A 26,394-nucleotide genomic window follows, 5' to 3' on the forward strand; every position below is an offset into this window, starting at 1 on the left:
TGGCAGGGGATCAAAGAAATGCATTTCAAATAATCAAATAGGGTTGTCCCTGAAACCTCAGCCCCCATACCATAAAACTGGCTTAAAGAAGGGAACTGGCTTAGAAAAGCGGAAGAACTTTGAGGGTTTGAGATAATAACCTGTATAGGATTGCACTGGTTTAGCTGACAGTTGGCAGAGGGGTGGCAGTGGTGGGGGCTGTCCCTCCAGTAAAATGAATGTATGGTTTTAGGAAATTACAAAAATCGGTTGGGGCAGTCCATCCTTGCTCTTTAGTGGTCCACAGAACATTGGACCAACTACGGCACAAAAGCTCTACATCGGAGGGCAAGACTCCTGGTTGACACTGGGGTCTTTATCAAAATCTCCTCAGATTAAATGGTCCCAATTCACTAATGCCCAGTCTGATGAGAGTCAGGAGGGACAAAGGTACTTTTCTGAAGTAGAGAGTTGTCTTTGACTTGGCGAGCCCCCACAGGGCGTAACAAGGCAAGCATCAAATGCAATAGTCTGAGGTGAAATTGACTTGGTTACGTTAATAGATGGTCAGCAATAGAGTGAGGAAAGAAGAAGAAGTAATAGAATAGATGAGAGTTAAATTTTTCTTAGCTTTGGTTTGGTAGGCTTTTCCATGGGACTATGGCCCACGTCTCTGGAGGGGGCTGCACTTTCTTGATTTGGGTGTGATGAATCCATCCCCTTTCCACTGTACAAAAAGCGGTCTTGGTGGTTAGCAGCACAAGGTAGGGTCCTTCTCAGCCTGGCTCAAGTTTTCCTTCTTTTCACCCTTTGATGAGAGCACGATCCTCAGGCTGGTGCTGGTTTACCAGAAGTTCTAGGGGTGGTACCTGTGCTAAAAGACTTAGTTTTGAGGAAAAGGAAAGTGGAAGATAAACCAGCTATATAATTTCTAAGAAATTGATCTTTTGTTTTAAATGTGAGGACATCAGCAGTGGACTTTATAGTCCTTGGTGCCTTCTTACTGAGAAATTTCCTTTAGCACCTATTTTTACTAGTTTTTAGACCAAAGAAAGCCAAACACCATTTTATATTTGACAATGAGTCCTGTATGATTTTATACCAGATAAGCTAAATTTCACCTTTATATTAGTGTGTTATTAATAACTTAATTTTAATAAAACCTTGTAGACATATTTATCCAATTTTTAATGTCTGACCATAATGTAAGATTTTTATAGACTCTTTTTTTTGCAAATACCTCTTATTTATTAATAATGAACAAATGACCTAATAGAAAAATGGAGAAAATATTTAAGCAGATAATCAAAGCAGCCAATAAGCATATGTAGTTTTTCAGCTTCACTGTTAATCATGAAAATGTCAATTAAATATATATGTACTATTTTCTTTTCTTTTCTTTTATTATTATTATACTTTAAGTTTTAGGGTACATGTGCATAATGTGCAGGTTTGTTACATATGTATGCATGTGCCATGTTGGTGTGCTGCACCCATTAACTCGTCATTTAGCATTAGGTGTATCTCCTAATGCTATCCCTCCCCCCTCTCCCCACCCCACAACAGTCCCCGGAGTGTAATGTTCCCCTTCCTGTGTCCATGAGTTCTCATTGTTCAATTCCCACCTATGAGTGAGAACATGTGGTGTTTGGTTTTTTGTCCTTGCGATAGTTTACTGAGAATGATGATTTCCAGTTTCATCCATGTCCCTACAAAGGACATGAACTCATCATTTTTATGGCTGCATAGTATTCCATGGTGTATATGTGCCACATTTTCTTAATCCAGTCTATCGTTGTTGGACATTTGGGTTGGTTCCAAGTCTTTGCTATTGTGAATAGTGCCGCAATAAACATACGTGTGCATGAGTCTTTATAGCAGCAGGATTTATGTCCTTTGGGTATATACCCAGTAATGGGATGGCTGGGTCAAATGGTATTTCTAGTTCTAGATCCCTGAGGAATTGCCACACTGACTTCCACAATGGTTGAACTAGTTTACAGTCCCCCCAACAGTGTAAAAGTGTTCCTATTTCTCCACATCCTCTCCAGCACCTGTTGTTTCCTGACTTTTTAATGATCGCCTTTATAGACTCTTTTTAACCTTTTATAATTTTTGTTAAAGAGCAGGTTAGAGAAAAACTTGTTGTGCATTTATTTTAATGTCCATTTCACAGAAAAACTGGATGATACCCCTTTAAATTTAGCCAATATGTTTACACACAGAATTTCCTTTACAATTAACGTTTCAAAACTTGCTTATACCTTTAAAACAAAATATTTTTTAACCTTTTAATGTAGGTAAAAATCCACATTCGTATGCCTCCTTATAACCCTTTTACCAAAGGTATGTTTTACTTTCCTTAGGCACCTTGAACATGAACTGTTTCTTCAATAGTTTTACATTCAGGAGGCCTAATTACTTTTACATTATACAACATTTCTTGCATAAATTCCCTTTTATAACATTTTTTTCTCATGATTTTCACAGACACTTCTTTGACATGTCTCAACTTTCTGATTTGTTGCAAACATCCCTTTCTTTAAACAGTTAATTTATTTTAGGACAAGAATTTACCATGTAACATTCCTTTTTACATAAATTCTCCTCCACCCCACCCCCCACCCCTGCCGGGGTTTTTTTTTTTTTTCTCAAAGATGATAACCACTCTTTTCCAAAGTGAACTTCCTTCATGTCTGTGGAGTGGACTGTCTAAGGCCACAAGATTAGAAGTTAGGATAATACATGTTACACTGTTAACTTTCAAGAAACTTTACTTTTGTTGAAAACCTGGTAAGTTTGGGATTTCAATTATTCTTTGCTATTAATAAGACCTTGTTCAATCCATATTTACTTAGAATTGGTATAGATGGCTCCTTCCTGATTCTGTAAGTACTTTAAGGCTTGGCTGAGTGCAAACAGCTCGCACATTTGAGCAGAGCAATTATTAGGCAATTTTCCTAACTCTGCTTCTACAAGAGTTTCCTTATCACTTATTGAATACCCATTGTGTCTTTTTCCCTCAATCACCCAGGAGGAACCCTCTATCATCCTGTCATGAAGGGAGTTCCTCCTAGGTCTGATCGGACCTTTGTATGGTAATTAAGATTTAGATCCTGATTTAGATTAAGATTTAGGAAACCTGATGGGTTAAGGGAATTTTCAGTGGTTAACGTTAAATCATCTTTTTCTAACAGAATAGCCTCATACTTTAAGGTTCTTGAGTCAGGAAGCTACCTTTTTGCTTTGTTTTGTTTTGTTTTGTTTTGTTTTGTTTTGTTTGACTTAGAATAGTTCTGACCTGAGGAGGTGTGCTCACAATGAGGGTTCCTCTAAAAGTTATTGTTCTACTTTCTTCTGTTAGCAAAGCAGTTCCTGCTACAGATTGAATGCATTTGGGCCATCCACGGGTTTACTGGGTTAAGGATTTTTGATTTGGAAGGCTACAGGTTGTCAGTGGCCTCAGTACTTTTGGGCTACACCCTTGTTTACACTGAAAACAAGGTGGTTTTGGAGTGTTACAGGGTCACGGAGAAGACCATCATTTATTAATTATGGTTTTAAGTTTACCCCGGCTTTTAAAGGAATACAACACACTCTTTTTACTACTTCTCTCTCTCTCTCTGACTCTGTCTCTGTCTTTCTCTCTCTCTTTGACTCCCTCTTTGTCTCTTTCTTTCTTCCTCTGCCTCTCTCTTTCTGTCTCTCTTTGACTCTGTCTCTTTCTCTCTCTTCTCTCTAACTTCCTTTCTCAGTTTCTCTTTCCTTTTGGCTGGTCTTTCCCTGCCTCTGCCAGCTGCTTATGCTGTTGTTCTCCCCTCTCCTTCCCCTTTCCCTAGGGGAGGGACCGCTGGAAGTGGAGCTACTCTTTCTTCCCCGGAGAAGAAAAGAAAGAGAGTTCTGAATATTTTTCTTACTACCAGAGGTTTCTGTGAGGTTCAACCTCCTGAAATTTGTGGAAGGCTCAACCCCTCAAACCAGGGATGGCTCGCCTTGCCTGCCCCTGAAGGCTCAATCCCTCAAACTGAGAGGTTCAATCCCTCAAACTGAGAGGTGACAACGTGCTAGTAGCCCTCACTGGCTCTCGGGGCCTCCTAGGCCTTGCTCGCTCTCGGCACCTCCTAGGCCTTGGTGTCTGCTCTGGCCACGCTCCAGGAGCCCCTCAGCCCACCACTGTTCTGTGGGGGCCCCTCTCTGGGGCTGGCTGACGCCAGAGTTGGCTCGCTCTGAAGAGGTGTGGAAGGAGAGGTGCTGGGAGCCGGGGCTGCACATGGCGCTCATGGGCGGGTGCAGGTTCCGGGTAGGCACGCGCTAAGTGGGCCCCATGCTCGGTGTGGCCGGCGGGCGCCTGCTGGGCTTGATCTGGAGACGAGCTCCCTCTGGGCTGCCAGAGTGCCCGGGCTAGGTGCCGCAAAGTCCCCTGCGAATGCCATTGAGAGGTGAAGCCGGCTGGACTTCTGGGTCGGGTGGGGACTTGGAGAACTTTTCTGTCTAGCTAAAGGATTGTAAATGCACCAATCAGCACTCTGTGTCTGGCTAAAGGTTTGTAAATGCACCAAGCAGCGCTCTGTGTCTAGCTGATCAGGTGGGGACTTGGAGAACTTTTGTGTCTAGCTAAAGGATTATAAACGCACCAATCAGCACTCTGTGTCTAGCTAAAGGTTTGTAAACGCACCAATCAGCACTGTCAAAACGGACCAATCAGCTTTCTGTAAAACGGACCAATCAGCTCTCAGTAAAATGGACCAATCAGCAGGATGTGGGTGGGGCCAGATAAAGGTTATTCCCACCTGAGCCAGCATTGGCAATCTGCTCAGGTCCCCTTCCATGCTGTGGAAGCTTTGTTCTTTCGCTCTTCACAATAAATGTCAATGCTACTCACTCTTTGGGTCTGCACCACCTTTAAGAGCTGTAACATTGACTGCAAAGGTGTGCAGCTTCACTCCTGAAGCCAGCAAGACCAGGAACCTACCAGGAGGAATGAACAACTCCAGACAGGAGGAACGAACAAATCCAGACACACCATCTTTAAGAACTGTAACACTCACTGCGAGGGTCCATGGCTTCATTCTTGAAGTCAGTGAGACCAAGAACCCACCAATTCTGGACACAAAACCAGGGGGTGACTTGCCTTGCTGCTCTGGAAGTTTGACCTGTTTCCTCCCTTTCCCCCTCTGAAGGTCCCTTGTACATTTCCTACTTGTGTTGTCCTCTCTGGCTGCTCCCCCAAGGGAGAATTAGGCCCCTCTTAGTGTTGGCATGCCAGTATAAATCCAATGGCAGGATCTGCCCTAAGCCATATGAGGTAGCTATGGAACCGCAGAGAGGACCCCCTCACTCCGTCCAGCAGTAGGACTTGTCACCATCCACACAAACAACACTGCAAGTAGGGTTGTTTGTAATCTTTCTTTTTTGTTTTTTTTGAGACGGAGTCTCGCTCTGTCACCCAGGCTGGAGTGCAGTGGCACAATCTCGGCTCACTGCAAGCTCCGCCTCCCAGGTTCACACCATTCTCCTGCCTCAGCCTCTCCGAGTAGCTGGGACTACAGGCGCCCGCCACCACGCCCGGCTAATTTTTTGTATTTTTAGTAGAGACGGGGTTTCACTGTGGTCTCGATCGCCTGACCTCGTGATCCGCCCGCCTCGGCCTCCCAAAGTGCTGGGATTACAAGCGTGAGCCACTGCGCCCGGCCTGTTTGTAATCTTTCACACACGCACACATTTAGCCCTCCAGAATTGGACCATCAAGGAAGTACTTTACCAGCTCCCATGGCTTCTCCTTCCTTGGTCTGTGCAGAGTCGTCCTGGTAGTATGTGAGGATCCTTTAAGCTAGGTTGCTGGCAAGTTTCTTTCTGCATTGCTGAGAGCTCAGGTTATTCCTCGCACTGCGTGGGTCCTGATTTCTCACCCTGGAGACCACCACAAGGGGGCGGGGCATGCCGCCTCACTAGAAAGAACCAGAGACTGCCCCCAGAGGGGAATGTAATCCCCAGCAAGCCCCCAAATTGTTATAAATAAAGTTTAGGTGCCACAAAAGAAATAGCACTCGACTATAAAATTTTCTTTTTCATTCTCAGCAAGGCAATGTACTTCTACAGAAGGGTGGTTCCTTACAGATGGAGCAATGGTGAGCCCACACTTGGACAAGAGAGGGGAAGGGGTTCTTATCCCTGACTCACATGGCCCCTGCTGCTGTGTCATTCCCCTATTGGCTAGGGTTAGACCGCACAGGCTGAACTAATTCCGATTGGCTAATTTAAAGAGAGTGACGGGGTGAGTGGTTTGTCGGGAAAAATGGTTATGGCAGAGCAGGAAATCAGAATGAGTCAGGGTGTAAAATGAGCAGGTAATCAGAATGAGTGAGGGTAGAGCGGGTAATTGGAATGAGTGAGGGTGGAGCAGGTAATCGGAATGAGTGAGGGTGCAGTAGGTAATCTGAATGAGTGAGGGTGGAGCGGGTAATCAGAATGAGTGAGGGTGGAGCGGGTAATTTGAATGAGTCAGGATGGAGCACTTAATCCGAATGAGTCAGGGTGGAGCAGGTAATCGAAAAAGGTTGCTTTACAAGGAAGTTAAGTTTAAAAGTAGAAGGAAAAGAATTGCACATACTGACATATTGATTCTTTGAAGAGAAATTTAGAACTCATATCTAACAACACCCATTAGAATGGCCAAAATCCAAGACACAGCACCAAATGCTGGTGAGGATACGGAGCTACGGGATCTCTCACACATTGCTGGTGGGAATGCAAAATGGTACAGCACTTTGGAAGTCAGACAATTTCTAACAAAGCTGAATATGGTCTTACCATACATTCATACTCCTTGGTATTTCTCCAAATGGGTTGAAAACTTAACAATCCCCCAAAAAATCCTCACATGAATGTTTATTGCAGCTGTATCCATAATTGCTCAAACTTGGAAGCAACCAAGATGCCCTTCAGTAGGAGAATGGATAAACAAACTGAAGTGCATCCGTACCATGGAATATTATTGGCAATAAAAAAAGAGTTTTCAAGCCATGGAAAGATATGAATGCATATTGCTAAAAGAAAGAAGCCAGTCTGAAAAAAAACACATACTGTATGACTGCAACTATATGACACTCTGAAAAAGGCAAAACAAGGAAGACAGTTAAAAAAAATCAGTGGTTTCCGCAGGTTTAAGGGGAGGGAGGGATAGAGAAACAGGTTAAACACAGGGGATTTTTAGGGCAGTGAAACTATTCTTTAAGGTGATGTAATGGCGGATACTTGACATTATGCATTTGTTAAAACCACAGAACTATACAACAAAAAGGGTGAGCCCTAATGTAAACTATGGACTTTGGTTAATAAGAACATATACTGATTCATCAATAGTAATAAAGGTACTAAGGGAGGAGACCACCCCTCATATTGTCTTATGCCCAATTTCTGCCTCCAAAGAAAGAAAAAGTAAAAACTAAAAGGCAGAAGTGAAATCCACAAGCAGACAGCCTGGCACCACACCCTGGGCCTGGTAGTTAAAGATTGACCCCTGACCTAATCGGTTATGTTATCTATAGATTACAGACATTGTATAGAAAAGCACTGTGAAAATCCCTATCCTGTTTTGTTCCGATCTAATTGCTGGTGCATGCAGCCCCCAGTCACATACCCCCTGCTTGCTCAATTGATCATGACCATCTCACGTGCACCCCCTTAGAGTTATGAGCCCTTAAAAGGGACAGGAATTGCTCTCTTGGTGAGCTCTGCTCTTGAGACAGGAGTCTTGCAGATGCCCCCAGCCAAATAAACCCCTTCCTTCTTTAACTCAGTGTCTGAGGAGTTTTGTTTGCAGCTCGTCCTACTACAGTACCACCACACTAATATAAGATGTTAATAACAAGTGCAACTGTGGAGGGGGTATAAAGGAAGGACATGAGAACTCCATACTTCCTGCTTGATTTTTCTATAAACCTAAAGTTGCTAGAAAAAATAAAGTCTATTTAAAAACTAAAAAAAAAAAAAAAAAAAAAGGGAAGAAACCTATGCAGTCTTAAAATAAAAACAAAACAAAACAAAAGGTGGGGGAGCAGAATTTAGCCAGCTGGGGAAAAGGCATGGAGAGTAAGACACAATGGAATAAAAAAAATATTGCAGGCAGAGGGCGTGGCTAAGCAGGGGCTAAGGCGAGTGATGAGCGAGCGGTTCATGTTCCCAACATTGCATGGAGTGCAAAGGAATTGCGGGGTGGATAGAGAAGCAGCTCACAGGACATTGGACACCATGCTGGGGAGTACTAATTTTATCCTGGGAGCAATGGGAAGTCACTCAAGGGTTGTAAGAAGGGAGCGACCTGGAGATTTTTGCTTTAGAAAGAGCATTCTTGTCACATTATGGAGAATCTTTAGGACAGAAAACAAGCCTGGAGGCAGGGAAGCCTTTAAGAGGCTATTGCAATAGTTCAAGTGCGGGGGGTGATTGCTGTGCTAGTTATTCTTCATTTGAGCCTGCAGACCCACTCTGCTGTCTCTGCCCTGCTCTGTGCAGAGAAACTGTTGTGATCAAGTTTGCGCAATTATGGATAAAACTGCTAGAAACGTTCCTGTGAGGATTTTTGTGTGGATGTAAGTTTTCAACCCATTGGAGAAATATCAAGGGGTATGATTGCTGGAATGTATGATAAGATCACGTTCAGCTTTGTGAAAAACAGTCTGTCTTCCAAAGTGCTTTACCTTTTGCATTCCCACCAGGAACGAATGACAGATCCTATTGCTCCACACCCTCACCAGCATTTGGTGCTTAGTGCAGGAGGGAGGAGGCTGAGGACTGCATCTCCTGGGCTCCCTTGCCCTTTGGCGTCAGTTGGGTTTGGCCAGTAGGAGGTACCGACAAGACTAGAAGACAGGAGGACGAAGGGTTGGTGTTTTTATCCCTTCACCCCAACTTCGGAGCTACACAGGCCACAGCCTCTTCCACATGCTGTCTTTGACCACGGCAACCACTGGGTGGTCACAGCCCATAGCCTCTTCCATTGGCTCCCACTGGGTCTTGGGAACACGGTATCCTCCCACTGCGCCCAGCCCTAGGAGTAGTAAGGGCATCACTCTTCTTGTCACCCAGGTGCCCCACTACTCCTTGCTTTTCCATTCACCTTGGCTACACTTCTCAAACAGTCTCCTCATTAAAGTCTCTTCACTTCACTTATCTGGAGTGCATGTAGTTTTCTACCAGGCCTAATAGATACAGTTGTTGTAGGAGTTATTAAGAAATTATTTTAGGCAGAGAGAGGAAAAGGGGTCCTTGGAAAGTTTTTGTTTCTTTCAAAGCAGCTCCAGAAACTTTTCTTGTCTAGCAGGAAAGCCCCAGCTCTTAGAGCCAGGCTGGCAAGCTTTGATATGCAAATGCAGGCCATTAGAAACTGGGTCCACCCAAACTTGGCGATTCCCACCCTTGTCCTCTTGCTCTTGCCCTTGCCCTTGCCCTCACATGTGCCTGGCAACACGGCCACCCCCACATATCCCCACCTGTGTAGAACATCCTGGCACCCTTCATTTGCATATTAAAAGGCTAGGGTGGGAGGGCCAGTTTTTCCATAGGCTACATGAATGACATGCCTGGTCAAACCAATCCCCCGAGCCCTATACAAGTCAGACACCATCTCCTCCAGCCTACTCATGTAAGCAGCCACTTTTCTGCGGCACATGGGGTTTCCTCTCTTGGCTTGGAGCCCCCCTCCAGTCTCTGTATGTGGGAGCTTCTTCCTTCTTTCTTACCTATTAAACTCTCCGCTCCTTAAAACCATTCTATGTGTGTCCATGTTGTTTTATCTAAGTCGGCACGCGACTAAGGACCCTGGTGTTCCTCCAGTCACTGACGCCGTATCACAGTTGCCTTAACATAAGCGGTGGTAGGAACAGACACAGGAGACACCTGGAGAGATACTGCTCTTAGGCAATGAACTTGAGAATGACAACGGGGCTTGGACAGAGCAGGGATGAGGGAGAGAAGTACAGGCAGGAAGAAGTTGTGAGTGATTATTGGATTTTCAGCCTAGTCCCCTGGGTCGATGGTGATGCCATTTACTACCATAATCTTGGAGCTGCTTCTAGATGCTGGTAGGTTTAGGACAAACCACAATTATGGTGACTATAACTTGAATATTAGTAAAAATCATTTTTTGCTGGCATGTTACTTGTAAAAAACATAAAGTTCGATGATTCACTTCAGAGTCAATAACTCTATAGGCCTATTTAAAAGGTTTTCAAAAACATCTGTCCTCGATTAAACAGCAGATACCACTTACAGACCATGTCTGTTTTCAAGGGTTTCAGAGCAGTAATTAATCACGCAAATGAAAAAGCACAGGCCTCATCTTTTTATCCAATTAGGAGAAATCTCTGTGAGTCTCGGTCACTAAACTGTTTGGTTTTGTTGAAATGCATTGTGATGAGTGACTGCTTTTATATCTTAGAAAATATCAATATTTACTTTAAACTTACAGTTAAACTAAAGGAAAACAAAATTGATGAGTTAACTGTCACAGAATACATGGAGGCTGCTGTTGGGTTGCTACCACACAGCCCCATGAATGGGAAAAGAGGCACACGATGCTTTATACGCTCCCCAGCTGGGAGACGTTTCTGGCTTCCTCTTCGTGTTTTTGACTTTTTGTGTCCCATCCATTGTCCATATGGGATGGGCTTGTTTCCAACTCCATGCCTTTGCCCGTAGACACTAGACCATCTTCTTTCCTTCCTATCCCATGTGGGTTCTTCTCTACCTTAAAAATATGCCAATTAGACTGGGCACGGTGGCTCACACCTGTAATCCCAGAACTTTGGGAGGCCAAGGCAAGGCAAGCGGATCGCCTGAGGTCAGGAGTTAGAGACCAGCCTGGACAACATGGTGAAACCCCATCTCCACTAAAACTATGAAAACTAGCCGGGCATGGTGGCAGGCATCTGTAATCCCAGCAACTCAGGAGGCTGAGTCATGAGAATCACTTGAATCCAGCAAGCAGAGTTTGCAGTGAACCGATTGTGCCACTGCACTCCAGCCTGGGTGGCAGAGCAAGACTCCAACTCAAAAAAAAAAGAAAAAAAAAAAAAAACAAGTAGGCCAGGCATGGTGGCTCACCTGCGTAATCCCAGCACTTTGGGAGACAAAGGCGGACAGATCGCTTGAGTCCAAGAGTTCAAGACCAGCCTGGGCAACATGACAAAAACCGGTCTCTACAAAAACTACAAAAAAATTAGCCAGGTGTGGTGGTGCATGCCTGTAGTGCCAACTACTTGAGAGGCTGAGGTGGGAGTTTGAGGCTGTAGTGAGCTATGATCACACCACTGCACTCTAGTCGGGAGCTGGCCTCTTCTCCCAAGAAAGCCAATCAAATTAAATACTCTTCTTTTTAACACCCAAGGAGGGGCACGTACAGTGGAGTTCTGGTCTGGGTGGGTAGAGGGAGGGCTTTCTGATGAGAGGAAAGATGCTAGGTCTGAGTCTGAGGGTGTGCTGGTGGCAGTGGGAGTGATGGGAGGGAAGATGTGGCACCAGGCTCGAGGGACATCCAGGCCAGGACTGGACTGCACTGAGTGCCAGGGAAACAGCTTTGGATGTATGCAACTTATTCCCAAATAGTTCAGAAAAATTTACATATATAAATATATGTATGTATGTGTACATACATACATATATAAATATATACATAAATGCCAATTAGACTGGGCACGGTGTGTATGTACATACATACATACATATATGTGTACATAAAAAGAAGAGAGAGAAATCTGAGCCCAGGATGTCAAGGCTGCAGTGAGCTATGATTGTGCCACTGCACTCCAGCCTGGGTAACAGAGTGAGACCCCATCTCAAAAAAAAAAACTTCAAGTACGGTTCCAGGAAAACCCTGCCAGATTGCTACTACTTGAGTTTTCTTCCTTTGCTCAGCACCAGAAGAGCCATTCTCGTACTTAATTTGAACTACCGGGATCTAGTATTTAAATCATTATGTTCTAACAAAGTCAGCTGTAGGCTAATTGTTGCCCTGTTTTCCAACTGATTTCCACAGGACAGCAAAGATTCACTGAGGTTCAGGCCTGGAAGAGATGGCAGAGGCCATGTAGTCTAAGTGGCTTTACTAATGAAAAGACTTCCAGGCACGGTGGCTCACACCTATAATCCCAGCACTTTGGGAGGCCGAGGTGGGTGGATCGCTTGAGGTCAGGAGTTTGAGATCAGCCTGGCCAACATGGCGAAACCCCATCTCTACTAAAAATATAAAAATTAGCCAGACGTGGTGGCACACACCTGCAATCCCAGCTACTTGGGAGGCTGAGGCAGGAGAAACGCTTGAACCCAGGAGGCAGAGGTTGCAGTGAGCTGAGATCGTGCCACTGAACTCCAGCCTGGGTGACAGAGTGTGACTCTGTCTCAAAAAAAAAAGACCAAGGCGCTCAATGTTTGGTGGAGCCAGAAGGAGGACTCACCCTTCTGACTCTTGGTTCAAAGCTCTTTCCATCTGTATGAGAAGTTGCCTGAGTCTGTACTTTTGGTTTCTAGTCCACCTCCTCCTCAGCAGAACAGATCCATCCTAGAGAAACTTCAGGGAGCAAAATGGAGTAAAAAAAAGAAAAAATGCCATGCCTACTTGAAATAAAGTTGCACTATAGTTTGCACTAGATAGAATAAAAATATTGAAAGAGGCAACTAATCTAAAAAAAAAAAAAACCCATAGAAACAAAATCCACTTTCTTTCATATCACAAAAAACAGAACATTCTTACTGGGAAGTATAGAGAAGAAAATTAAATTAACCCATAATCGCATCACCCACAGACTTGTCAGCATTTTACTTTATTTCCTTGAAGGATTTTTTTGAAATCCATGCATGACCAAAAAATGTAACTTTATATATATATATATATATATATACACACATGTATACATGTATATTTATGTATATATGTATGTATATATGTATATATATGTATGTATATATGTGTATATATATATAAAGGAAAAATGTAACATCTCAATTTTGGAAATCGATAACATATTAAAAATATTACTGTACTATACTCAAAAAGTTATAAAATAGAGGGATGGAAAAGAAAAAGATAACATCTCACAGTTTCAGGGATGAGATATAGGTGCACCGGTTTTCTGCAAAGGAAGGAAGGATTAAGAGAATAGGCTTGCTAATGTGTGGGGACTCATATGGGATTCTGGAAAGGTGTCCTTTCAGTATGGGGTGGTCGCTCTGGTGTTCCAGGAGCACATGGCTGTGTCTAGTCATTGAACGTTCCCAGGGCTTGTGGGTCATTTGGACAGCAGCCAGGACAGCAGCCAGCAGATAGGCAGCTAATAGCCTTCCTTCTCCAGTGGCCCAGTGCCAGGGGACCATTACCCACACCTGAGTCTCCCACCAGCTGTAGAGAAGGCAGGTCATCCCATTGCACTGTGGACTTCAGTTTGGGTCAGAGACAAGGACAGGCTCAACAGAAGGTCAAAGTGACCACTGACTTGGCTAAGAGGTTCTCTGTGTTCTCATCTGTAAAAATATGACTCAAGAAAGGAATTGCTAAGCCAATCATCTAGAACACTAAAAATAGAATTCTCTACTGAGCCCTAAGCCGGAGCCAGGTCCTGGGCAAGTGTGCTTTATATCCAAAACACAGTGTCCCTAGGCTAAGGGAAGTGATGGATCCCATTAACACAGATTTCAGTGAGTTGGGGATCATGGGCTTATGCAGTGGTTGAGCTCATCCCCACTCCCGGTGACCCCAGGGGTAGGAGTAGGGGGCCCACCCATGTCAGGAACAGTTCCCTGATGAGGAGGCAATATGGCGTCATGGCTAAAAGTAGCGACTCTGGCTACTGGATTCAAATCCCAGCTCTACTCTCTGTAACATTGGGAGAAGTTCCTTAATTTCTCTTTGCCTCCATTTCCCATCTGTACAATGGGGATAATAAAAGTACTAGTGGTTATTGTCACAGGGTTGTTGTGACCATTAGAAATGATAATGTGTGTAAAGTGTTTGGCAAAGTACCTGGAGCTAAATGCTCTATAATTTCTAGCTATTACAGTAATTAAGGGTCACTCCCACCCACATACCATCCATGTTCCCCTCCTTTCAGCATGTGCGCGTGCACACACACACACACACACAAATGTCCCCAAACCCCATGAGAAGGCTGATCCGCCAGGCACAGCCATCTCCCACAGAGCACTCTGGGATCCAGGGCACAAATTGCAGCACTAGGGCAAAAGAGGCCCTCCCGGGCCTCAACTGCTGTTCTGGTACCTAGAGTCTCACAAAACTCTCCACACACATAGGAACTTCAGGGTTTGTGCTCAGTCTGTCTCTCTCTCTTTCATTTCTACTGAATCTCAACCGAGTCCTTCTTTCATGTGACACCTCTGAGCGGCTCTCATGGCTCCTTGGTGTGAATTAGAAAAGATACTCATACCACCCAAGCAAATGCAACCCTGTGGCCAGATGTCAGCCCACTTGCCCCTTTGGCCAGGCCCTCTTGTACTCCGAACACCTGGACCTTGTGACCTGAATGGCAGAATGGAGCCATGGCCTTGCCTTCATTCCTCTTCTCTTCCTCTCCCTCATCAGCACCCTACCTAAAACAACTTCTCCCTTCTCCCTGAGCCCCCTCCTGAAACAACATCAACAAAAAGCCTTAATGTGTATCAGCTCTTGCGAATAGATATTTGGGTGGAGTAGGGAATATCATCCGCCTACACATGAGAATTATCTAGAATGTCAGTTAGGAACCAGCCAGAATACCCTACTAATACATGATTATCTTATTTAATCCACCAGGCACCCTCATGAGTAACTTTTATTATCTCCATTTTAGAGATGGGGAAACTAAAGGCCAGAGAGGTTAAGTGACCTACCCAATGTCACACAGTATAAGTAATGGGGAACATCAAACCCAGGTAAGTTTTACTGTAAAATCTACCCTCATAACCACTAGTCAGGTTTATCATAGCTAATATGATCCAACTTCCCAATGGTTAAAACAAGAGCTACTCAAGGCAATCAAATATTAAGATGTAATCAGATATTATCAAAGCAGTTATACAAAGAATACTGTGAAGTAAATAAAAAATGAATCAATATATTTATCAAAAGTGATCAAAGTATAATTATGATGGGTAATCAAATCAATCAAGTATTAATATGCATTAGCATTTTCAACATCTAATTATAGAGCATATAATCAAAATATAATGGTGACAAGGGTAATAACAGTCACTCTTTAAAATTGCTCATCTAAAAATTCAACATTCTTATCCAACTGGAGCCAAATCCAAACTCTAATGAATCTGATGGGCATCACTCAGAATCCTTCCCTGGTCCCACGAGGACCCCTCTAATTAGAGTGCTCGTATCATTTATCCTTTACATGTTGAAACTGAAAGAGGACTCTATTAATAATTACATCAGATCAGTCGGTCCAGGCAGACACAAACATATGAACACCTTACGTGTAATAAGCTCTGTTCCCAAAATTTAAAAAAATGGAACCCAAATTTTAAAAAATAATTATTAAGTCCATATATTGTGTGGAACTGATGCTAGATATTAGAAATACAATTGGCAGCAAAATATCATTTCAGGCTTCATATTTTCTGTTAGGAAACACAGACAAGTAGATCTTAGAAGTTAAGCTACAATGCAATAAACTTCACAAAACAGAATGCTATGGAAGTGCGTAGAGAGAGAATTGTTGCAGTTATCTATTGCTGCACAAAATACCATCCCAAAACATAGTGGCTTAAAGCAATAACAATTTTATTGTATCTCATAAATGTTGTGGGTCACAAATTCAGGCAGGGTTCAGCTGGGTGATTTTTGTGTTAACCGTGGCATCAATGGGGGTCACTCAGTGTCATCCATTTTGTGGGTGGGCTGGTCTGGAGAGTACAAGATAACCCAGTTACATGCCTTGCTCCCTGGCAGAGATGGCTGGAATGCTGGATCTAATTGGAATTGTCCCCTGGAGCACCTACATATGGCCTCTCTACCATGGTGGCCTTGGGTATTTGGATTTCTTACACAGCAGCTCAGGGCTCCAAAAGTGAGCATTCCAGCAAATAAGGTGGAAGTTGCATGACCTTTGATGACCTGGCTTTGGAAGTCACACCATTTCATTTCCACCATACTTTATTGGTTGAAGCAGTCATGAGTACACGTCAAGGAGACGTGACATAGTTTCTACCTCTTTGGAGTGAGTGTCAAATAACTTGCAGCCTTATTGAAAAATTGCCTCAAGAACCAAAGCCAGATTTTGAGGACAGAGGCGGGATTCTATAGCTGAAGGATGACTAGGAATTAGTGCACAGAGTGAGGGGAAAGGATAGGTGGAGTTTTGCAAAGGTTCCCGAGATGAAAGAAGGCATGGATTGTTTAGGAAAGTGAAAGTGGTGAAGCAGGGCATGTAAGGAGAATGGAGAAAGGATTTGCACTGAACAAATGCGTGAGATGATGATATCAAATTCAAAATCTGGCGATGTTTGAGTTCAGGATCTGGCACATAAAAGATGTTCAATAAATGAGAATGAATGAACAAATGAATGAAAGAATAAACAGAGTGAAAAGAGAAGATGGTCTAACATAATGCTTTCAGACTTCTTTTTTTTTTTTTTTTTTGGAGATGGAGTCTCACTCTGCACTCGCCACCCAGACTGTAGTGCAGTGGCACAATCTTGGCTCACTGCACTCTCCGCCTCCCGGGTTCAAGCGATTCTCCTGCCTCAGCCTCCCGAGTAGCTGGGATTACAGGTACCCACCACCATGCCCAGCTAATTTTTTTGTATTTTTAGTAGAGACGGGGTTTTGCCATGTTATCCAGGCTGATCTCGAACTCCTGACATCAATAGATCCACCCTCCTCGTTCTCCCAAAGTGCTGGGATTACAGGCGTGAGCCACTCTGCCTGGCCTGGACTTTCTTTAACAGAAACTTTAGGAAGAAATACCTGTTGTATTTTTTATGTGTATAGTTGTGAAATAGTACATCACAGCCTAATACACAAAAGCACATACACACATTTGTATGTGTTAAAGTTTCAAGAAACAATATTAACCTGTATTATGGGTAACACACTGTGACATCCAATCTGTTCTCTTCAATTCTATTTCATTATTTTCCAAATGCGGGTCATAATCCATGGAATTGGTTCAAGGCTCACCAAGGCTTTGAGACCAGTGAAAGACACTGGTCTAAAAGAAAGAAAAGCTTAGAGACATGAGGGTCAAGTCAAGTCTTGATTCCATTCATTGTGATTTGAGCAAGACACACTTACCTACTTAGTTCCATAATATGTATTTCACAAAGTTGTTCTGAGATAAACAAAAGGTGCAAAAATGTCACTGAAATCTACAGAGCATAAAGTATAAAAGTGTCCTTTATTTTCTATCTTCCTTTTTTTAATATCCTGCAAATCTGATTTCCTGCAAGCGTCATGATTTTCAAGCAAGAGATGGGGCTGGGGGTCTGCAGGAACTGGATGGGGGGAGAGTGGACAGCTGGTTATTCTCTTCACCTGTCAGGTCAATTCCCCACCCTTCTCTTCTTCTCCCCTTCTCTGTGGATTGCATTACCTAACCTGCTTGATCTTTGGCTTCCATTTTTATTTGACCACTGGGTGGCACCGGCGGGAAATCAAAGGACAGGAAGAAAAGGACATTGGAGTGCTGAGCCCTCTGTTTTCTCCCCGCCTGGCCACATCTTGGCAATGGCTGCATTCTAATACGACCACAGCTCCTGCCTTCCCAATTCTGTAACATCATCCCCCACCCCAGCTTCATCAGGCCTGGGGAAGCAGTAGCCCCACTGTGGCTAAACCTGGAGAGCTTCATACCCCCACTCCTCTCGGTAAATAACCTTGTCACTAAGCCCTTTTCCATTAGACCCTCTGAGAGTGCCAGGTGTCCCCTGTGTGATCTGACTGACTCAAGAGGTCATGTGAAAATGGGCCTAGGACCCTTTGTATTTGTGGACATGGGAACCAAGGGAGAGAATGAAAAGGCTGGGGTGACATCATTGTTGGGCATCCTAGACCTTCGAAATCGTGTTTATCCTTCAGGTCATCCTATACTGACTATGATGTCAAAGCCAAAGGTTAAGTCCTGCTTCTTTCAAAACTGCCAAATCTCTCCCACCTCTGAACTATAACCTAAAATTCCTTTAACCAAAGACCAAGTGTTTAATTGGGTAAACAGACATTAAAAACTTTAAAATATGAACTTTTTCCAGAGGAAACCCATTGAAGTGAACATGTTCTGGTTTCAGTTGGGGTTAAACCTCTCGTCTCGGTGCTTTTGCTCCCTGAATGATCATGACCTTGAGAAGGATGTGTGTGTGTGTGTGGGGGGGGGGGGGGGGGTGCTGTGGGGCAGGGGATAATAAGAGACACTGTGATGTTGTGATATAATAAGAAATATATATATATTGGTCTTTCTCTCTTTCCTGGCACACAGCTCCTAAAACCCTTGGAATCTGGGAAGAAATAAGGGTTTATTTGTGTGCTAAGGAGACGACTGATGGCTGGGAGCTCCTGGATTCCTTCGGGATGGGGGCTGGTTGGATGGGAACCAACCATGTGATTAGAGGGCTGGAACTTTCAACCCCATCCCCAGACCTCGGAGGAGGAGAGAGTAGCTAAAGGTTGAGATGATCACCAATGGCCAGTGATTTAACCAATCATGCCTAAGTGATGAAACCTCTATAAAAACCCAAAAGGACAGGATTCTGAGAGTTTACAGGTTGCTGAACATGTGGAGGTGGTGGAGGGTGGTGCATCCAGAGAGGTCATGGGAGAGCTGTGCCCCTACCCCTATAACTTGTCCCATTCATCTCTTCCATCTGCCTGGTCCTGAGATGTATCTGCTGGGGCTCAAAAAACAATGCCCCAAAGTATGGTGTTTTGGCATGCTGAGTGCTTTGAACTACAGGGGAATCTCTCTGACCTCCTGATCCCCTGCCTCTCACCCCTCCTTCCCTCCCAAGGTCCTCTTGAAGCACAGGGAGGTGTTTTCTCTGCAATTTTCCATCTCTGACTAAGGGAAGTTCCTTCGGAATGAATGTGGTTGCCGTGAACTGCCTCCCTGATATCTACATTAACCAGAGAAGATTAATTCACACAGCAGGAGACTAGAGGACTTAACTCCCAGGACACCACGCCTGGATAGACTTTTCACCTGTTCTTCTGAGGGCAGCTACCTGAGAGATTTTATCTGCACAGTGAGACAATCTTTATTCACAATGCAGTCTCTCCCCTCACCGTCCGATTGTTTTTCACCACCACCCTCCAGGAACCTCCAAGCTTCGATTTCTTTCTGTAGTTCAAACTGCTATTTAAGCTTCAATTATCTCGCCCTTTTTTGAATCTCATACTTTGAGATTCTCCCATGCATATGCACGTATAAATTTGCGTGCCTTTTCTCCTGTTTGTCTATTGTCAGTTGATTTTCATAGATTCAACTTATCAAACCTTCAGAGAACAGAGGAAAATTTAAAACTCCCCTACATGTCCTTTTATAATAAATGGGTAATACTAAGTCAATCACTTTCCTGAGTTATGTGAGCAGTGGTAGCAAATGATTAAACCTTAGGAGGGGGTCATGGGGATCCCTGATTTATAGCAAGTATGTCAGAAACACAGGTAACAGTCTAGGCACGGTGGCTCACGTCTGTAATCCCAGCACTTTGGGAGGCCGAGGCGGGTGATTCACAAGGTCAGAAGTTTGAGACCAGCCTGGCCAAGAGACCAGCCTGGCCAATATGGTGAAACCCTGTCTCTACTAAAAATACAAAAATTAGCCTGGTGTGGTGGCATGTGCCTGTAATCCCAGCTACTTGGGAGGCTGAGGAAGGATAACTGCTTGAATCAGGAAGGTGGAGGTTACAGTGAGCCGAGATTGTGCCATTGCACTCCAGCCTGGGCAACAGAGTGAAACTCTGTCTCAAAAAAGAAAGAGAGAGAGAGAGAGAGGAAGGAAGGAAGGAAGGAAGGAAGGAAGGAAGGAAGGAAGGAAGGAGAGGAAGAAAGAAAGAAAGAAAGAAAGAAAGAAAGAAAGAAAGAAAGAAAGAAAGAAAGAAAGAAAAGAAGAGAGGAGAGAGGGGAGGAAGGAAGGAAGGAAGACAGGAAGGGAGGGAGGGAGGGAAGGAAGGAAGGAAAGGAAGGAAGGAAGGAAGGAAGGAGAAAGAAAGAGAAAAGAAAGAAAGAAAGAAAAGAAAAGAAAGAAAAGGGAGGGAGGCGATGAAGGAAGGAAGGAAAGGAGGGAAGGAAGGAAAGGAGGGAAGGAAGGAAGGAAAGGAGGGAAGGAAGGAAGGAAGGAAGGAAGGAAGGAAGAAAGAAAGAAAGAAAGAAAGAAAGAAAGAAAGAAAGAAAGAAAGAAAGAAAGAAAGAAAGAAAGAAAGAAGCACAGGTAACAACTAGGACTTGTGTCTGAAGTGAGGGCAGTCTTGTGGGACTGAGCCCCTAACCTGTGGGATCTGACACTATTTCCAGGTGGATAGCATCCTTTCTCTTGGTTCCTTTTTTTTTTTTTGAGCCAGGGTCTTGCTCTGTCACCCAGGCTGGAGTGCACTGGCACCATCATAGCTCACTGCAGCCTCAAGTCCCCAGGTTCAAGCGATTCTGCCACCTTAGCCTTCCAAGTAACTGGGACCACAGGTGCACATCATCACACCCGGCTAATTTTTAAAAAAAATTTTGTAGAAACAGGATCTTGCTATGTTGCCCAGGCTGGTCTTGAACTCCTGGGTTTAAGCAATTCTCCCACCTCATCCTCCCGAAGTGCTGGGATTACAGACATGAGCCACCATGCCCAGCCAATAGCATCAAATTGAGTTACATTGTATGACAATTCAGTCAGTGTCTTCCGCAAAGTGGAGAATTGCATGGTGTAGAGGGAAAGCACATACATTTTGGTGACCAGAATTGCAACAGTATAGGAGATGAAAAGTTTTTTTTTCCCAGCAAGCATTGAAGACAAAAAGATATCAAAGCAAAGCTAGACTCTGGGAAGACAACCAGACCATGATACAATTCTGCTTCCTACCTGGGTGATCTCTCATCTGTGAGGATATGGAACTCCAACTTCTTCCTGGACACCTGATGATCCCGTTGTGATGGGCTCAGAGTCCTGAAACACAGAAAGAACTATGAGCTCATCTCATATCCCAATCCAGCAGCATGGAAACCTCAGACTGTAAGGCCCAAGACTGGCACTTGTTCTCTCCAAACCCTTTTCTTTCTCTCTCTCCTTTCTTTTATCCCTTAATTCCTTCTTGCTTCCTTCCAACATTTATACTATTACCTTTTAGGCAAAACATCCTGAATATGTAAAATAAACTAATTAAAATCAAGTCAATTTCCCAACTGTTATTTGTTAAGCCTATGCAAGATCTCAAGTTTTAGTCATTTGCATACCTACTATGCAATTTTTTTCTATTCTGTGGGCCACCAGTATTCTTTTCTCTAAGTCAACTAATTCTTTAACTTAAACCCTGTTTAAGCTTCATCCTGGCTGGGTGCAGTGGCTCACGCCTGTGATCCTAGCACTTTGGGAGGCCAAGGCAGGTGGATCATTTGAGCTCACAAGTTCGAGACCAACCTAGCCAACAGGATAAAACCTCGCCTTTACTAAAAACACAAACATCAGCCAAGCATGGTGGCATGCACCTGTAATCCCAGCTATTCAGGAGGCTGAGGTGGGAGGATCACTTGAACCTGGGAGGCAGAGGTTGCAGTGAGCCAAGACTGCACCACTGTACTCCAGCCTGGGCAACACAGCAAGTCTCTGTCTAAAAAAAAAAAAAAAAGTTAATCCTAAATAAACACATGAATAAAATCACAGATTTGGTTAAGTTGTATTTTTTTCTTATTACACATTAAAATAAATATATTAAATATATTTATAAAACATATAATACTGTGAATATATAAAAAGAAAAATATTTGTTGCGTGCTACTTAAAATCACCTCACTTATCACAGATTGTGCATATGCCTCTTTAGAATTGTTGCCCAATGAGATATTTTTTAGGAGTACAAGGCACAATCCTTGCTGTCACAGAGCTTTACATCTGGTAAGAGATAAAGGGAGAGGAAGATTTCACAGCAGATGGATACATGGTGAAAAGGCAGACTACAGTTAAATCCCAAAGCGTGTGGCCAAGGCAGGAAAGAAAATGAGAGGTCAGAAAAATAGAGACGCCAGTGGGGGAGAGAAGTGCTGACAGGCCAGGAAGGATGAATCCATGCTAAATGTATTGATTTAGGGGTTACATTTAAATCTCCAAAGGCTCCCCAAAGCTACAGGACAAATGGCCACTTGCTCAGCACATCTGCCCCCTCATGATTGGCCTCTGACCATCCTTGTGGGCTAATCTCCCAGCATGTTCCTGGACAGTCTCTTTTGCAAACTGCTTGTTCTTCCCAAATTCACCATCTTCTCCTTCCACAGTACATCCACTCACATTCCTCCTTTTACCTAGAAAACTCTCCAACACTTCTGCCTTTTTTGGCCAATTTCTTTATTATTATTATTATTTTAGCAGAGACAGGGTCTCATGATGTTGCCCAGGCTGACCTCAAACTCCCGCCCTCAAGAGATCCTCCCACCTTGGCGTCCCAGCATGCTGGGATAACAGGAATGAGCCACTGCACCCAGCCCTTATGGCCAATTTCTTTTTTTTTTTGTTTTTGAAATGGAGTTTTGCTCTTGTTGCCCAGGCTGGAGTGCAATGGTGCAATCTTGGCTCACTGCAACCTCCACCTCCTGGGTTCAAGCGATTCTCCTGCCTCAGCCTCCCAAGTAGCTGGGATTACAGGCATGCACCACCATGCCTCGCTTATTTTTGTATTTTTAGTAGCGACAGGGTTTCTCCATATTGGTCAGGCTGGTCTTGAACTCCCGACCTCAGGGGATCCACCTACCTCAGCCTCCCAAAGTGCTGGGATTACAGGTGTGAGCCACCACACCCGACTGGCCAAATTTCTTTTCTTTTCTTTTCTTTTTTTTTTTTTTTTTTTTTGGAGACAGGGTCTCTGTCACCCAGGCTGGAGTGCAATGGCATGATCTTAGCTCACTGGAGTGTCGACCTCCCGGGCTCAAGCAATCCTCCTGTCTCAGCCACCTGAGTAGTTGGGACTACAGGCATGCACCACCATGTCTGGCTAATTTTTAAATTTTTTTGGAGAGACAAGGTCTCACTGTGTTGCCCAGGTTGGTCTCTAATTCCTGGGCTCAATCAATCCTTCCACCTCGGCCTTGCAAAGTGCTAGGATTACAGGCATGAGCCACTGTGCCTGGTCCTTTTGGCCAATTTCTTTTAAACTCAGTTGAACCATCCCATTTTCTCTTATGACTGCTTGTCAGATTTCACAGCACTCTTTTGCAAATGAGGAAATGTTGCTTCCTCTGGCTAGTCCAATGGATGGAGAGCCTCAGTACTTGGTAAGCAAATGGCACCTTGTGTAAATAAAAATGCAATGTTTCCCTTAGATGTATGCAGCCCTATGCCAGGGCCCATGAGCTAGGTTTCTGCCCTTCTGGCCTGGCACTGTGTGCAGTGCACACCCTGTGCAACATAACTGGCAGACCTGCCTTGTCTACACAAACTCAGGCAGAGTTAGCTTCATTCCCTCCTGATGCTTATTGATTTATTCATATTCTACCCGTAAACAGTCAGCAGATTGAAAGGTCTTCATCTATCTATCTCGGAATCTTTGGCAACTAATAGAGGATCTATAAACTGGTGCAGAATAAATATTTGCTAGACAAATGATGATCAATCAGTGAATATATGTTGAAATGGTTGAGAAAGCCGTAGGCACTGGGAAACTTTGCAGAAAGAGAATTAATTCAAATTAGAGTGAATTTAAACTCAGCACCTAACCACATTGCCCAATACACAAATTGTACTAGCTTCTTATATGATGTGGGCAGAAAATACCTCCAAGTGGCCACAGAGTGCAATGAACAATGACAAATCTTCATCTGAACAGAAACATGACCTGCCTCCCTTATCCCAAAGACTAACCACTGCTTAGGGAAGAGATCATGCCTGTCTTGTTCCACGCTATACCACTAGAGCCCACTTAATAGTACTTGTTCAACAAATATTGATTGAACAAGTAAGTTAAAGTATACACTCCTTGCCTACCTCGTTTTGTATATACATATGTATATGTGTGCATGTATATGTATATATATTATATATTATATTATAATACATATTATAATATGTATTATATTATAATACATATTATAATATGTATTATATATATTATATAATAGATATATTATATATAATATAATATATATTATATATATATATTTTAGAAGGAGTCTCGCTCTGTCGCCCAGGCTGGAGTGCAGTGGCACGATCTCGGCTCACTGCAAGCTCCACACCCCGGGTTCACGCCATTCTCCTGCCTCAGCCTCCCAAGTAGCTGGGACTACAGGCACCCATCACCACGCCTGGCTAATTTTTTGTATTTTTAGTAGAGATGGGGTTTCATTGTGTTAGCCAGGATGGTCTCGATCTCCTGACCTCGTGATCTGCCTGCCTCGGACTCCCAAAGTGATGGGATTACAGGCGTGAGCCACTGCACCCAGCCATATATTTTTAAATGATGGGTGGAAGGGTGTGGGCTTAGTAGACCCAACACTCCGATAAAAGCACAGTGAACACAATGGTTCAGATGTGCAAAAAAAGGGGAGGGGTATTTTGTCACCCTAACTGTTCACGTCACATTCTTAAGTCCCATTCCTGTTGAAGGTGGAAAAGAAACTTGAAAACGAAAGATAATTCAATTTCTTCTAATTTAAAACAGACCCTTTGGGTCTAACTCAGTCTCCTTTGAGTAAATGTTCACTTGGTTCAGGCTGGGTGCAGTGGCTCATGCCTGTAATCCCAACACTTTGGGAGGCTGAGGCGGGTGGATCGCCTGAGGTCAGGAGCTCGAGACCAGTCTGGCTAACACAGTGAAACTCCGTCTCTACTAAAAATGCAAAAAATTAGCTGGGCATGGTGGCAGGGGCCTGTAATCCCAGCTACTTGGGAGGCTGAGGTAGGAGAATTGCTTGAACCTGGCGGGTGGACGTTGCAGTGAGCCGAGATCGTGCCATTGCACTCCAGCCTGGACAACAAGAGCAAAACTCTGTCTTAAAAAAAAAAAAAAGTTCACTTGGTTCAACTATCAAATTCCTTCTCAGGGCTATTTCTCTTCTCCAAAAGGTCCTCGTTGGGTACAAGGGGGAAAAAAAAGCTCATACATCTTCATAATGGCCGTGGTCTCTGCAGGTCCCTGATGTGGTGTGGCTGGTCTACTCTTGTCCCTGCGGGTCCTGCATGAGTCCTCACTGAGGTACAGCTGGTCCCACCTGGTTATCTTGAGTATGGTGTGGCCCCGACTGCTGCAGACCCATTCTGACCCCAGACTCTTCTTCATCCCTCTACCCCAGCATGTAAGAACTTATGGATACCCTGCACACATTCCCTGGTTTCTCAGGCCCATCACCTTAGTACCTCACTTAGACATTTTCAAACTACCCCTTGAGGGCTCCATGAAGTTCCAGCTCCAGGCTAGATGCAGGGCTACTCTTAAGGGGCTGACAATTTCCCAAGTTATCCCTCAGAAACAAGGGCTAAGCCCTGCCACAGTAGGATGCCACACACCCATCTGTACTTTATTCACCACCCCTTGCTCCTCTCCTGATCCCCTGGGGAGCGCCGATTCCTTCCCATGGAATCTGTAGTTTTTCTAGTTCTCTCACTTTTCTCCTATTCCTTCCCTGTCCCCTGTCCCCTGCCCCCACAAGGCTGGAAGGGACTTTTCTTAGGGCGTACCCTGAGCGTCTATCTTTGGTTTCTCATAAAACACTCTGTTCAGATCACCAATTCAAATGCATTCCCCTTCTCTTGACGTGTAAAAGAGGCTTTTGTAATTTATAAATCCTTATTTTCTCTTCACAAAGCCTGGAATTCAAGACTATTGTTTCATTATGGAATTCAAAAACCTGTTTTAAAGTCAACTCTGAAGACTGATTCTTTCTTTTTGGAATCCTGCTAAGATGCTTCTGGCTGAATATGAGAAGGCCCTATTCAAGGACATTCATACATTTCAACAAGTAGAATCTCTGTTACATCAGCAAATTTGACTGTCCAAACCATAAAACCTTCACAGTCTGCTCCCTCCTGGAGCCCTTGCTGGGAGGGGAAAACTTCAGGTGACCCAAACCCCTGTACAGATAGGATCGAAACAAATCCCTCTCCAGCCAGCCTGGACTCCAGCCTTCACTACTGGCTGGTCAGTGATTAATCAGGGGTTCTCATGAGTATGATCCAAAGATGTGGAGATTAGAGCCAGCTATTGGTAGATACTGGTACCACAATGTCGAGTAGAGTGAGGGCC

Source organism: Nomascus leucogenys, chromosome 20 (genome assembly GCF_006542625.1).
Source record: "Nomascus leucogenys isolate Asia chromosome 20, Asia_NLE_v1, whole genome shotgun sequence".
Taxonomy (NCBI): domain Eukaryota; kingdom Metazoa; phylum Chordata; class Mammalia; order Primates; family Hylobatidae; genus Nomascus; species Nomascus leucogenys.